Source organism: Panicum virgatum, chromosome 8K (genome assembly GCF_016808335.1).
Source record: "Panicum virgatum strain AP13 chromosome 8K, P.virgatum_v5, whole genome shotgun sequence".
In the NCBI taxonomy this organism is placed as follows: Eukaryota; Viridiplantae; Streptophyta; class Magnoliopsida; order Poales; family Poaceae; genus Panicum; species Panicum virgatum.
This window is the reverse complement of record NC_053143.1, coordinates 53,043,626-53,057,133: the sequence shown is the minus strand read 5'-3', so window position 1 is coordinate 53,057,133 and position 13,508 is coordinate 53,043,626.

Here is a 13,508-nt window from a genome sequence, read left to right as displayed (position 1 = left end):
GCGATTGGAGTTGATTGCAACAACCAGGTGGTTCCCATCGCCTTTGCTTTTGTTGAGAATGAGAACACAGAGAGCTGGTACTGGTTCCTTGAACGTGTGAAGATTCACGTTGTTGCTGGAAAGCCTGATGTTTGCCTCATCAGTGACAGACATGCATGTCTTCTAGCAGCAATAAGGCAACTATATGAAGGAAGTCGAGGACAATCTCCTCTTTGGCCAGATGTTGTGAGTAGGTGGTGCATAAGGCATATGGGTGCAAATTTTTATGAGCGCTTCAAGAATAAGGAACTTATGAATTTGTTAAAGAGGTTGTGCCCTCAGAATCAGCAGCGGAAGTTTGATGCATTGTGGCAGGTGCTAGATAACATGTGCGCCGAGCTGCTAAAGGAACATGCCTCAACCACCAGCCGGAGACGTTCCGGCGGCGGACCTTTCACACAGTGGATTAAGGATGCACCTAAAGAGAAGTGGTCAATTCTATATGACACTGGTGGTCGTCGATATGGAATCGAGACAACCAACCACGCAGAGTGTTACAATATGGTAATGCGTCATGTTCGTGGATTTCCTTTTGTTGGCATAGTTGAGTTCATCATGTACGGATGCACAAGGTACTTCAGAGAGCGGTACCAGGCAGCTGCTGTCTTACTTAATGATCCAGGAGTGATTTTTTGTAATAGGGTCACTAAGTACATAAAAGAAAAAATTGAAAAGGCTCAATATCACAGAGTGGTCTCCATGGGCACAAAGGATCAAAGGTTTGAGGTTTCATGCAAGGACAGGATAGGGCAGGGTGTTCGCAGACAAAGGGTCGTTCAGGATTGCTTGATAACGCCGGAAGGCAAGGTTTTTTGCAGATGCAAGAAGCCACAGCTTCTTCACTTACCATGCTCCCATATCATTGCGGCATGTTCAGAATCTAGGTTGGATCCTGGGGTTGTTGTTTCAGAATATTATAGAAAAAAAAGCTGTGCATACTTGGGGCCATGAAATATATGGCATAGACAGTCTGGGATCATTCACTACACCAAATATCTCTCCAATGTACATTTCCAATCCAGATGCTAGGAGAGGGGTAGGTCGACGGCAGACACTTCGTATCCGTAACGGAATGGATGAGTCTGAGGCAGGAAAGAAGAAAAAACGATGCAACATGTGTGGAGCAGATGGTCACACTTACAAGAAGTGTCCTAAAATGCAAGAAGATAATGCTGGTGCTGAGGTTGGACCTTCTGGAAATCCCACCGATGGATTGCCTCCGGATTTTGGAACCCGTCGCGTCTAGATTTCATTATGTGTGCATATGTATTTGAACCAGATGTATGGATATGTATTCCGACCTGTATGTGATAATTACATTTCGTTATGCATAAATATGTATTTGCACTAGATTGTAGCATGTAATATTACGAAGGTATTTGTGTAGTAAGATTTCTTGGTTTGTTGTGTTTGTTTTTGAACCACATGCTGCATCGTTGTGTTTGTTGTGTTTTTTAAATTACCTAAGACATGTTAGCTTAGTTCAGAATCTGTTTACCGTAGTTGCAGCGGGTTCTGCCATGCCACTGCATGTCTGTTGTGTGTTTCATTAATGTTGTATTATGATATAATTCATATGGTTTACATTGTGTAATGCAGTTTTTAGTTCTTAATTCTTACCGTTATATTTAATGTGTGGTTCACAGTATTCTAGTCTCCTGAAAAGGTCCGAAAATATTAAAGGCAAGTTCGAAGATTCACTAGATTGTTTGTGCGTGCGTGGCACCTCGGCGCCGTGATCTGTGGCGCCAATACGTGTTATCTCGGCGCCACATATTACGGCGCCGACCCCCAGGATCTATTTCTACAAAAAGTTATAAAAAATGCACATGTGTGAAATTCTTTCACAAAAAGGGCTAAATTACAAAAATTACGGTCGGGCGGCCAGGGCCGGCCGCCCCGCTGCCGGGCGACCGGCCCCCAGGGACCTGCACGCAATTTTCTCCGCGAAATTTTTTCAAAAATGCCCCTGCCGCCCTGCTGCCGGGCGGTCAGGTCCCGGCCGCCCGGCAGCGGGGCGGCCGGGGTATATTCCTGTAAATTTCCAAATCAAAAATATATTTTTTGTAAAAAACGAAAATAAAAAATAAAAAAATAAAAAAAACCGCTGTAATTAGGCCTGTTTCCTTGTAGCTGCAAAGGTCCAGCTAGAAGTGGGCCGCCACTCACATTTTGGGCTGGGTCTGCCCCTGACGACTTGCACAAATAGTTTTGAAGGCAAACACCTTTAGAGTAAAATCATGCAGGGAGTCACGATGTCGGCGGGTTCCCCACGGGTGCGCGGCAGCGCTGCTCGACGAAACTTGCGGCATCCTGAAAGCTGACGTGTTTGGTTTCACGAAAAAAAAAGAAAGCTGACGTGTTAGGCTTTGTCCCACCGCTGGCGACGTCGCTTGTTTTCAATGATGTATTGATGATGGTTTCTATCCTCATTAAGTGACTTGCCACCTAAACAAAATATTAACATGGCAACGTAATTAATAAAAAAAAAGAAAAAAAATTCTAAAAACGGTTTCTGAGGAAGAAACCAAATCTTCTCTTCACCCGATGCACCAAGAAACCGTAAAATTACCATTAGGGAGAAACAGCTAGTTTTTAGTGGAAGATAGTTTCTGTAGATGATTTCCGTTGCGACGGAAGAAAGAAACTCGTCGCTAGATCGTGATGCACTTTCCTAGACGCTAAGTGTGACAGCATCAATACCAAGGTCAGGAGTTTTCTTTTCTTTTTTTACTGTTTTTCGGATCCACGTCTGCTAGCTGATGAAATCGTCTGGAGGCGGCCTAGGCTATTCGGATCCACGTCTCCTAGCTGATGAAATCTAGGCTGTTCTCCGTTGCCCATGGCCCATGGGGCTGGTGCCCACCCCAACGTCATTAGCTTCTTTTTTTTAGCCAATGGGAAAGAGTATCCCGCCTTAACCTCATAAGAGGCTACAGCTAATTATTACAAAGTATGGCTTCTGCAGATCTTCCGTCTGCGGAGACACTGTTAAGAGTAAATGAAAAACGGCAAAGCCAATCCAAAGTTTGATTAAAACGTTTATTAAGAACAAATCATATTACTAAACCTCCATCTATAGTTGGCAAAAATTTGCATGACCAAAACCTCCATATTTTGGCATGCCTTTTGTAACATCTTCTTATCTTCGTCATGCCTTTGTAGCTGTGCCCGTAATCTGAGCCAGTGGGTGCCTCGGTAAAGTACCTGCAAATAAGTTTTGGTTGGAGATTTATCAAACACCATATCATTCCTACTAAGTCAGATAGCCCAACATAAAAGCAGATACTCCTACTAATAGTTATCTTTTTAACCTGATTCCAACCCTCCTAAGCCAATTACTAAACATGAGTAATGCTATGATGCTACGTCATTAGCTTCTATTAACAAGAGAGATAATGCATGGATCCCAGTCTCCCATTTTGACATTTCTACTCAAATCAAATCCAAAAGACAACACTGTAGATTGCAATGTGTCTAAATGATCAGCATTTATTAGGTCAAGAAATATCTTATGACCTTAATGGTTTCTTGCTTTTTTGTCTAGAAAATAGATTCTAACCTAATGATGCGACACGCATTCTGGTGTCGACAGCCGTTAGTCTCCAGTAGATTCTTCGGATGAATTTCGACCATTAGTATTTCATCCGATGCCCAAGTATTTAGGTGGGCAAATGCCCATGTGCTCATGAAATTCGGTCTCCCTAATATATTCTTGTAAAGTATTCTTTTTTTAAAGAAAAACTTGCAGGAGCTTTGCTCTGTCATCTAAGGAGAAGAAGATGCGAGTTCTTACAAAGTTCCTTGGAAAGTTTGTGGTGGCATCAAATGAGTAGTCCTTTTCTAATTGTAATTGTGAATCAATAATTTTAAATTTATGACAGTTACAAAATATGAATTAAAGTTATGTATTCAAATGCAGTCTGATTTGAAAGTTTCAAACCCCTCATTTTAAGAATAAAAACATTTGTAAAATGCAACTAAACACGTCGGAATCGTCGCCCCAATAAATGGGAACCCGTGATCTTGAAACGGTGGTGTTCATGCTTCTTATTATAAACTATGTCAAACCAACATTTTACTAGCCGCAAAACGGAGGACCCATCTGGAATTGTTCTAGATGGTTACCAAATTTGGCAACTATTCTCATAGCCCAAATCACCATGCTTTAACTTGGCTTATCAGTCATCATGTTCGGATCGTTCACACAGCTATTTTTGTAAGCGCAGCCTGAAATTTGTAATTCACATTTGTCTACAGTAACTGTAAATGACTCAATTCTTGTAACTTTTGTGAGAGTGAGGAGATTATTGGAGACAGCTTATCCCATATTTTGTCCTATATTTTTTTCTTTGATTATGAGTCTGGACACAGATACTGCCAGAAAATTATTTCTCCATCCCTTGGTTTTTCCTCAGAGTCCTGCCTGTATCATATCCCCATGTATTTTCACTCCTAGTCAGAACAGTGTCGAATGTTTTAAGTTCGTTGGATATACTAAAATTATCCATTTTTTGTATCAAATACAATACATTAGTCTGGACATTACCACACCTGAAATTATCATAGCCAAGATGTCAGACAGCACAGGGATTTAATGTCATTTTTCCCTTGCTACTATTCCAAATGCCCGCTGATGTACCACCATTGGAGTCTCAAACTCTTGGATCTTGTCAATTCTTGTATGGGGGAGTTTAGTTCCTCCCCCAAAACTTTACACCTTATTACATCAAATATTTGAATATATGCATGGAGTATTAAATATAGACTAAAAAATAACTAATTGCACATATTGCAACTACTTTACAAGATGAATTTTTTAAGCCTAATCAGTCCATGATTTGACAATGTTGTGTTACTGTAAACATATACTAATGATGGATTAATTAGTCTTAATAAATTTGTCTCGCCGTTTACTGGCAAGTTTTGTAATTAGTTTTATTATTAGTCAACATTTAATACTTCAAATATGTGCCGGTATATCCGATGTGACACCCCAAAATTTTAGGCCTCTGGAACTACAGTCACAAGTCATACCAGAGTCTTGAAATTTTCAGGATGCCTGTCTGTTTTAACTCTGACACGCACGAGCTGCTTCTCTAGAGATATATATACTACACACTACTAGCTGTCCATATTTTTCATCTCCCTGTTTTGCAAATCACCATAGCGGCTGCAGCGACTCACCATTTTATTTCATTCTCGATTAGCTGAGAGATTTGTGTGAGAGAATTAAACTCTGAGGCTTTCGCAGATTCTGAACCCAGGTACCCAGCTCGATGTACCAAGCTATCGATGGCCGAGCAAGACTCTTCACTAACAATCACTGCTTTTTCCTGGAAACTACTACTCCAATTCCGAGCCCGTCGGATTGTCAGGTTACAAGAAAGACCTGCAGACTCATGGCGAGGTCTTTGCAAAAGGAAACAAAGTGCGGTGGATGGCTCCATTTTCTTTGTCCACAAGGTTATGGGAGCCGCGTCATCAGGTCAAGTCAAACCGTGTCGAACTGCCGCGTTATAGCAGTCTGCACTAATCAGTATGGAGGGCCCCAGTTTGGACGAGACTCACCTGCATTAGATGCCCCGAGTCACTGATGTGTGAGGTCGGGCCCACTAGTACAGCATGGAAAGCAACGTGAGTGTGACAACGCCTTGTGAAAGATGAAGGGACAAGTCCTGGAAACTTTTACAAAATGTATTAAAAAATCTTGGCCGAACTTTTCTTCAGACATGGTGATCCCTTTTCACAGTACATTGCGGACATATTTATTACTTCCTCCAATCAGAAATGACATCTATGATTACTCTAAGTCAAACTTTTTTAAAGTCTATGACCATAAATAAATATATAAAAATTTATAGAAATAGATGATGCAAATTGGTAACATAACTTTTTCTTTATTTTTCATAGTATGTTTCTATAAAGATTTCTAGTCCAAGTACGATCTTGAGACCATGTAAATATCCTAATGTCTTTATATTTCTTATCAGAGCAAGTAGAAGGGCACCAAAAGAGTGAGGCTTTGTGTCTAGGATACCATTATGTTCATTTTTGGTTGTAGGACAATGTAAATTTGTGATTTTGTCTACAATGACAGCATAAGAGGGGGGAAAGACCATGATGCCCTCAGGCCTCATGTTCACAGCTCCTCACCATTTTTTCTCCATGCATAGATTATAACTCATCCTGCATTTTTGAAGAATGATGCAATGCAATAATTCCCATTTGTGTGTGTTAATTAATAGATTTTTCACAGAAAAATTTGTAAAATGAAGAGAAAAGGGAGGGGCGTAATGGTCTTTCCCCCCTTGTCCCACAGATAAAAGCAATGAATTCATAGTGATAAGAAACCTTTGGCTGAACTGTTTTCTTCGGGCACAATCTCTTTGCACAGTACATAGGACTACACTACTAGAAAACATGCCTCAGTACCGGTTGGAAACCGGCTTTTGTCCCAGGATTGAATGCAGGAGCTACTTATCAGCATGCAATACAACTCAGTTTCAAAGACCAGCTGCATCGCAATGTGGAAGCATACGTGGATGATGTGGTTGTCAAAACCAGAAATCCTGATGACTTCATCTCTAATTTGCAAGAAACCTTTGATAGCTTGACAAAATTCTGGTGGAAGCTCAACCCGACTAAGTACGTCTTTGGCGTACCGTCAGGGGAACTACTCAGTTTCATCATTAGTCATCGAGGAATCGAAGCTAATCCAGAGAAAATCACTGCCATCACCGATATGAAAGCTGCAGTATGTATGAAGGACATCCAGAAGCTAATTGGGTGTACGGCAGCCCTCAATAGATTCATATCCCGACTTGGAGGATGGGGTTTACTCTTCTTCAAGCAAGACAAGTTCCAATGGACACCAGAAGCGGATAAGGCATTGGTTGATTTACAGAAACTAGAAGCGGATAAAATTGCTAGGGTTTTATGCATAACTTTAATTATTATGGAATAATAATATGTTATTGTATATAAATATGTTATTTCTATTTATATGTGACGGTGGGTGAGTACAGCAAGCAGGGATTCGAGGAAACCCCCGTTTAGAGAGATTCTGCCAGGGGTATAACACGCAGCAGGATTTCACCTGCGGGAAGAGCGTGAGGGACAAGGCGGTTTAGACAGGTTCGGGCCACTGGGAGCGTAACACTCTACGTCCTGTGTGAGGCTGGTGGTTGTATTGAGTTTGTTAGGTCTGATCGAGTTGGATCCGATCCCTTTACATGTTGCCCATGTATCCTATTTATAGCCTCCCCCTGGGCCTAGGGGAGGGCTAACTGCCTTCCGTGTGAATGCGGCGTCCTGCAAGTGGCGCCTGCCTGTCAGGAGGGATGTTGTGTCGTGGGCTCGGGCTGTTGTACCCCGGGGTCATCCTGGATGGGACCCGGGGCTGCCCCGGGATTCCATCCTGGGTCGCCGTCCGTCCCGGAGTCCGCCCCTGGCACCATCTATCCGTCCCGGGGTCCGCCCGGGGTTGCGGGCACCCTTCTCCACGCCTGCCTGATGGGACAGGAGGCGTCAGTGGGGGCTGCCTGTTGGCTCTCACCATCGAGACCGATTCAATTGCCTAGAGTGCAGACTTCTTGAAGATGAGGGTGCCAAGTTACGCTCTTCTTAAGGTCGACTAAGATTTGTCATGAAGTTTGTTGGTGAATTGAAATCAATCGAACACTACCCTGTCTTCACACAAAGGAGAAAACAGCAGGGTTGTCCTGCTAGACCACTGGCTACTAACCAAAGATAATTTTCCAAACATTAATAAATCCATTAACCTATACCTTTTCCGGCAACGGTGCCAAAAATGCTTGTTGGCGCTCACCAGTGTCACCGCTAGGATTGGGTGATCCTAGACGGCGACGCCCGTGAACGGCAAGTGGCGGGTACTTCGCATACCACGAATAAATCCGCAAGCGCACGGAGTACCGCTGTAGCATTTACCCGAGAGTATTCTGGGGTGTCATTTATATTTCCGCAGGGAAGGCGGCGGTGTAAAGAGTTTATTAAGTTGTGGAGAATATCATGAATTAGTATTCATAGCCTAAATAGGGGTAAATGATTTATGATAAAAGGGGTAGTGTGACACAAGAGAAACCAACTCAACTATATTTGCCTTAGGATAGCAGAAAGTTAGAGTGTGAACAAGGGTAACAAGAGTTAAATTTATTATTTAGCATGCATGAATTATACTTGGGTAGACTCGTTCATACACAAAGATTGAGCTTAGAACCAAGGATAAGGGAGACCGCTACTAGCTTAGTCAGATAAATCCAACCAAACCATACGGCTCTTTATGGACCTCCTACCACTCTACCCGAACGTGGAGGATTACTGGGCTCTAACAGGGCTGTCACCACCTGCAGGCTACCTCTACAAACCGTGGGATAGCGTCGCATTCAAACGTAGTTATTAATCCAGACACCATGTCTGTATTAACGAGTACCACTCTAGCCTTGCGCAAGGACATCCTTGTCTATCCGGAGCCTTAGTTCTAGAACGCCCGATTAAGAGAGATGAGACAAAGCCATGGTTTGGGAACTCAACTAGCATATGAATCAATCTATTCAAATTATAAATCATGAAAGGATCTCTCAAGTTGCCATGATCATAGAAACCAAACATGCTAGATAAATAAATAAACATCTATTACAAACTCAAGACATTGCATAAAGAGAAGATACAAGACATACCGAACTCTTCATGATGACCCTAAAACCTTGAACTACAACTCCACACCTAAATTCTAATAGTCCTAAGACCTTTACAAGTGAAGAATGAACTACATCTTTGGTTTTTTGCTTCTCTTGATGTGTCTTGATTAGGAGCCCCTCCACTCATATTTATAGGAGGGAGCCACCTTCTCCTCAGCTGATTTCTGCAGCTAATGCACCTTGAATTGACATTGGCAACCAATGGAGAGCTGCCACATCAAAGCTTTGAGGCAATGGGGCCCATGGGCCGTCGGCCGACAATGTTGGTCGGTCAGCCATGGCCTGGGCCCATTTGCCCTCTCCTTTGGCCGAGGCACTAACACGTGGGCCCTTATTCCCCTGGTTGATGACATGGCTTGATATATATCGGTTTGTGTCACTGGTGGGCCCTCCAATCCATGTGATGCTTGCATGGTGGTGCGTGATTGGACGACGTCTTACTCCTTGGATCAATGGGTATGATTGCCCTTCATTTGTAGCTGAAAACCTGCACTCATAAAGTTCTAGAGGTGCATATAGAATTCGGTGATTTATTAGCAATATGATTGTAAGAAATACAAGTTTATCCATTTATTTTGACCGTATTGATGCTCAGAATTGGTCTGTAATGAGCGTCAACACCGCCCCACTGCCCATGGTTAGATGATGCGATGTGACCAGAGGGTGGGGACTCCCCTTGACCTGATTACGGCGTCGTCTGCTCGCACGCCTCCCCCATAATCATGCTATCTTTATGGGAAGAGCGTGCCGCCCTCGGGCTCCATGCCACCGTGGCAGGGCGGGCGTGTTTACTGCACCGCCAGAGCGGGTTCCTTCTCCTTGAAGGGACCATTCTAGAGTGGCACTTGGCCTCCCCATCATGGGCCTTCTAGAGGAGGCTTTGGTCCCGGCCCATTATCGCTAATGGGCCGGGAGGGTCTTCAGGCTTGGTTTATCCCAATTTGTCCAAGGTTAGGGGACGCCGTTCCCTTGATGCTGACAGTAGCCCCCGAGCCCATGCCTAGATCTAAAATGGCGGACCGGGCTTGGGGCCAAAAGTTACTCTACTCCCCACGCGCCCATGCCGTGTGGTGGCTTACGGCGAGGTTTTCTCCATGTGGGGGATCGTGCCGGCCGAAGAGGGCCGTTGCTTGAAGTCCACAGGATTCTCGTGGAGTGGAGGTGCCCCATCCCTTCCCCTTCTGTTAGATCTATATCACCATGGGAGAGGGCGTCGTGGGTCACCCTGCCCACTTGTCTTCTCGCCAACAATCTTCTGCCTCCTCTCCGTCACCACCCAAGCTTCCGCCATGCAAGATAGTGGCCGCAGTGTTCTCGACTTCATGCCATCGACATTCACTGAGGCTGCTGTGGAGCGGGCGAAAGGGCTCGTAGCCCTTGACACCGTCCTCCGCGCCGGGTCACCCTTCCCCAACCCGCGAGGGTGGAGGGAGGTGGTTGTCTTCTTCCCATTCCTGGTTATAGGGCTGGTGCTGCCCTTCTCGCCCTTCTTCATGGAGGTACTCGAGGCGTATGCCATCCCCATGGTGCACCTCAGCTCCAACGTGGTGATGACATTGACGCTCTATGTACATGTGTACGAGATGTTTGTCAGTGTGCAGCTGTCGGTGTCGCTCTTCCATCACTTCTTCAGCCTCTGTCTGGTGGGGGCGACATCACCGGGTCCCGGCGCCGCCCCCCAGGCCCGCACGGTAGGCGGTTGCTTCTTCTAGATCCGCCAGAAGCGGCGCGAGGAGTTCATCGCCTTCAAGCTCTGAGGCAAGTGGGACAATTGGGAGCGGCAGTGGCTGTACGTGGAGGTCACCAATGACTCGCAGTGCCTCCGCCTTCCCTCTGGCCCACCGGTGAGTACCCCCGCCTGGACGGGGGAGCCAAACCTGGGACCCGAGTGGGGCCCGGTCCTTACTCACTTCGCCTAGCTGCACCCCGGTGGATTGACGGAGGCGATGGTGGAGATGGATTTCTTCCACCGCTGTCTCGCCCCTTTCCAAGCCCGTCTCCGCCCGGCGTGGTTCTATTTTGGCGACGACGACGAGTACCAGCTCGCACGCAGCACCACAAACAATCCAACCAACGAGGTCATCGAGGCTTGGCTGAAGCAGGCCCTGGAGCTGGAGGAGGTGGCGACGGTCATTCTCCCTGAGGGGATCAAGCACCTGTGCAAAGACTCGGTGTGCCATGACATCTTGGTAGACATGCCGGAGACCGACGCGCGGGGGCTGGTCCTTGCCCAAGTGCCGCAGGGCGACGCGGGAGGGGGGGCACCGGCTTTGGCGGGGGTGCTCCCAGGTCTTAGGAGGGCGAGCCGGAGCCACGGGGGATGTCAAAGCGGCAACATTCACTTTTCCTAATAGTGGTGGACTCCTCATCTTCCTCGCCTCTGTCATCCCCGCCGCCGCGTCCAGGGGACGGTGGCCATGGATGTTCCACATCGGCAGAGACATGAGTGACTTCGGGGCGCCCCTTCTCACCTAAGTGGCTTCCGATCTAGCTCTCGACATGGCAGTAAACAGGCCCGGGACCCAGGTATGGGTTTATGGCTTCAGCTTCCAATCTTCTCCACGCGCTTGTCCTTCTTTGCCCAGCCCTGACGCATGGTCGTCTTCTTGGGTTGGTAGGAGCGCGTCGAGCCACGGCACCTCATCAGGGGGCAAGGCTTCTTCGGCATTGTAGTTGAACCCAGTGCCACCCCCAGTGGTTGGTGCTTAGTCATCCTCCTGCCCGGTTGTTGCCATGCTAGAGGCCGCTCTGGACGAGGCGGCCGGATAGGACCTGCCGCCACGCACTGCGATGACGCTGGAGCCGATCGGCGCGGCGGAGGCTGCGTGGGCAGGAGATGCCGCTCGGGCAGGTGACGTCGTGCAGGCAGGGGATGCCACGTGGGTAGGATACACCGTAGCCAAATCCCCCGGCACACGGCAGCCCCGCGCTACTTAGGAAAAGACACCGGCACGGAAATGGAGCCGAGCATCGGCCATGATGCATCAGGCGGGCGATCGCCAGCCGCTAAGGTCGAATAGGTACCAGCCGCTGCTGCACCGCACCCCATCGTGTCCTTGGAGCAGGTGCAGATCACGCTGGATGCGGCACTTGAGTGTCTCTGGGGGACGGCCCTGGGCGGTGGTCCTTCCGGGCACGCGCCTGCGGACCATCCGCGACTCCTTTCCTCCTGGGAGCGCGATCTCCGAGAGCACGAGGAGGATGCTCGCCGTAGGGATGAGCAGCTCCAGCTACCGGCGGTTGACCTAGCGGCCCGTGAGGAGCCCCTGGCGGCCTAGGAGCGGCACGTCGAGGAGGAGCTTGGTGCCATCCCAGCGCGGGAGGGGAACCTCAACGAGTGGGCCCACAACCTGAGGGACCGCGACGTGCAGCTTCGGGCCCAGAAGTCCCAGATTTAGGAGGACCAGGTTGTGCTCCAAACATGGGTGGTGGTGGCCTCCGGCCGAGAGGCAGCCCTCGTCCTCCGCAAATAGGACCTTCAGTGTCGGGAGGATCACATCAACAAGGAGGCGGCCAACGCGGTGGTTGCCAACAAGAGCGACTGGATTGCCGCCGCATGCCTGGACGTGCCGAATAAGATCCATGACACCAGCACCGCCTTCGAGGCCGAGTTGCAGGAGGTTCGGAGCACCCTTGGCCCCCAGCTCTAGGAGGCCCGTCTTCGCGCCGACACGGCGGAGGCGAGGGCGACCGTCACGGAGATGCGAGTCACGGAGGCTGTGGACTGCACCAGCTGACACCAAGTCGAGCTGAACGAGGCGTTGACGGCTGTGTCGCAGTCAGAATCGGCCGTCCTCCGGGGCCGGCTTCACACCGCAGGCTTAGAGCTCAATGCCCTGCTGCAGCAGTGCCACAAGGCGTGGGACAGAGCTAGCCAGTTCATGCTCCAACTGGCCACCCTGGTGAAGCGGCTGGATGAGCTGGGCGGCACCCTCTAAGATGCCGTCGTGTCGAGCTCCCGAGACTTGGCCGCTGATTTCATGGAGCATGTCCTAGCGAGCTTGAACAGCCGGCACCCGAACACGCCCCCGGAGGTGGTGCTAGATGGCATTGTCGAGGTCGATGAGGAGACGGCGAGGGAGCAGGTCCGGGGCCTTGCTGTGGACGTAGTGGCCATGTTCATTCCCACCACCAAGGGTGCCCCGCCGGCCGATGGAGGAGGTGGCCCGGCCGGTCGACCTCGACCCGTCCGCGGAGGAAGAATCGGACGCTTCTTCCAACGCCGGCCAGTAGGCTCGTCTTTTGTTTGTTTTGTTCTTTGCTTCTGGAATGCGGCACCCGGGTGCACCATCTAACAAACTATCGGGGAGGGCCTTGCCTCCCCTTAGTTGTTGTGCTTGGCTTATCTCCCTCTGATTACCATTTCCATGCTTCGTTGCGCCCCACTCTTGCTCCTCCTTATGTGTCTCGCTCGGGGCGCCTTGCCAGAGCGTTTCAGTAGGCGTTAGCGATGAGTCGGATGACACGCCAACCCCACGGCAAACCCTAGACTGGCGCCCAGGGTGGCGTGGTGCCCATGCCCCGCCCCTGGCCCTGTTGGTACGGCCATATGGGGGTGGGGCTGCTTCAAGAAGTCCGGCGCATGGCTGGGATCGGTGGATGCTTTGATGGTCCCAAGGGGACCCCTATCCGCCTGTGCGCGGGCCGCCAGCCTATAAATATTAAATAGCAAGGCGGCCTAGGGCTCTTCTTCCCCTATGAGCCATGGCATCTTCGGAGCTTTCCCAGTTTCCACCAAATCCCAAGGAT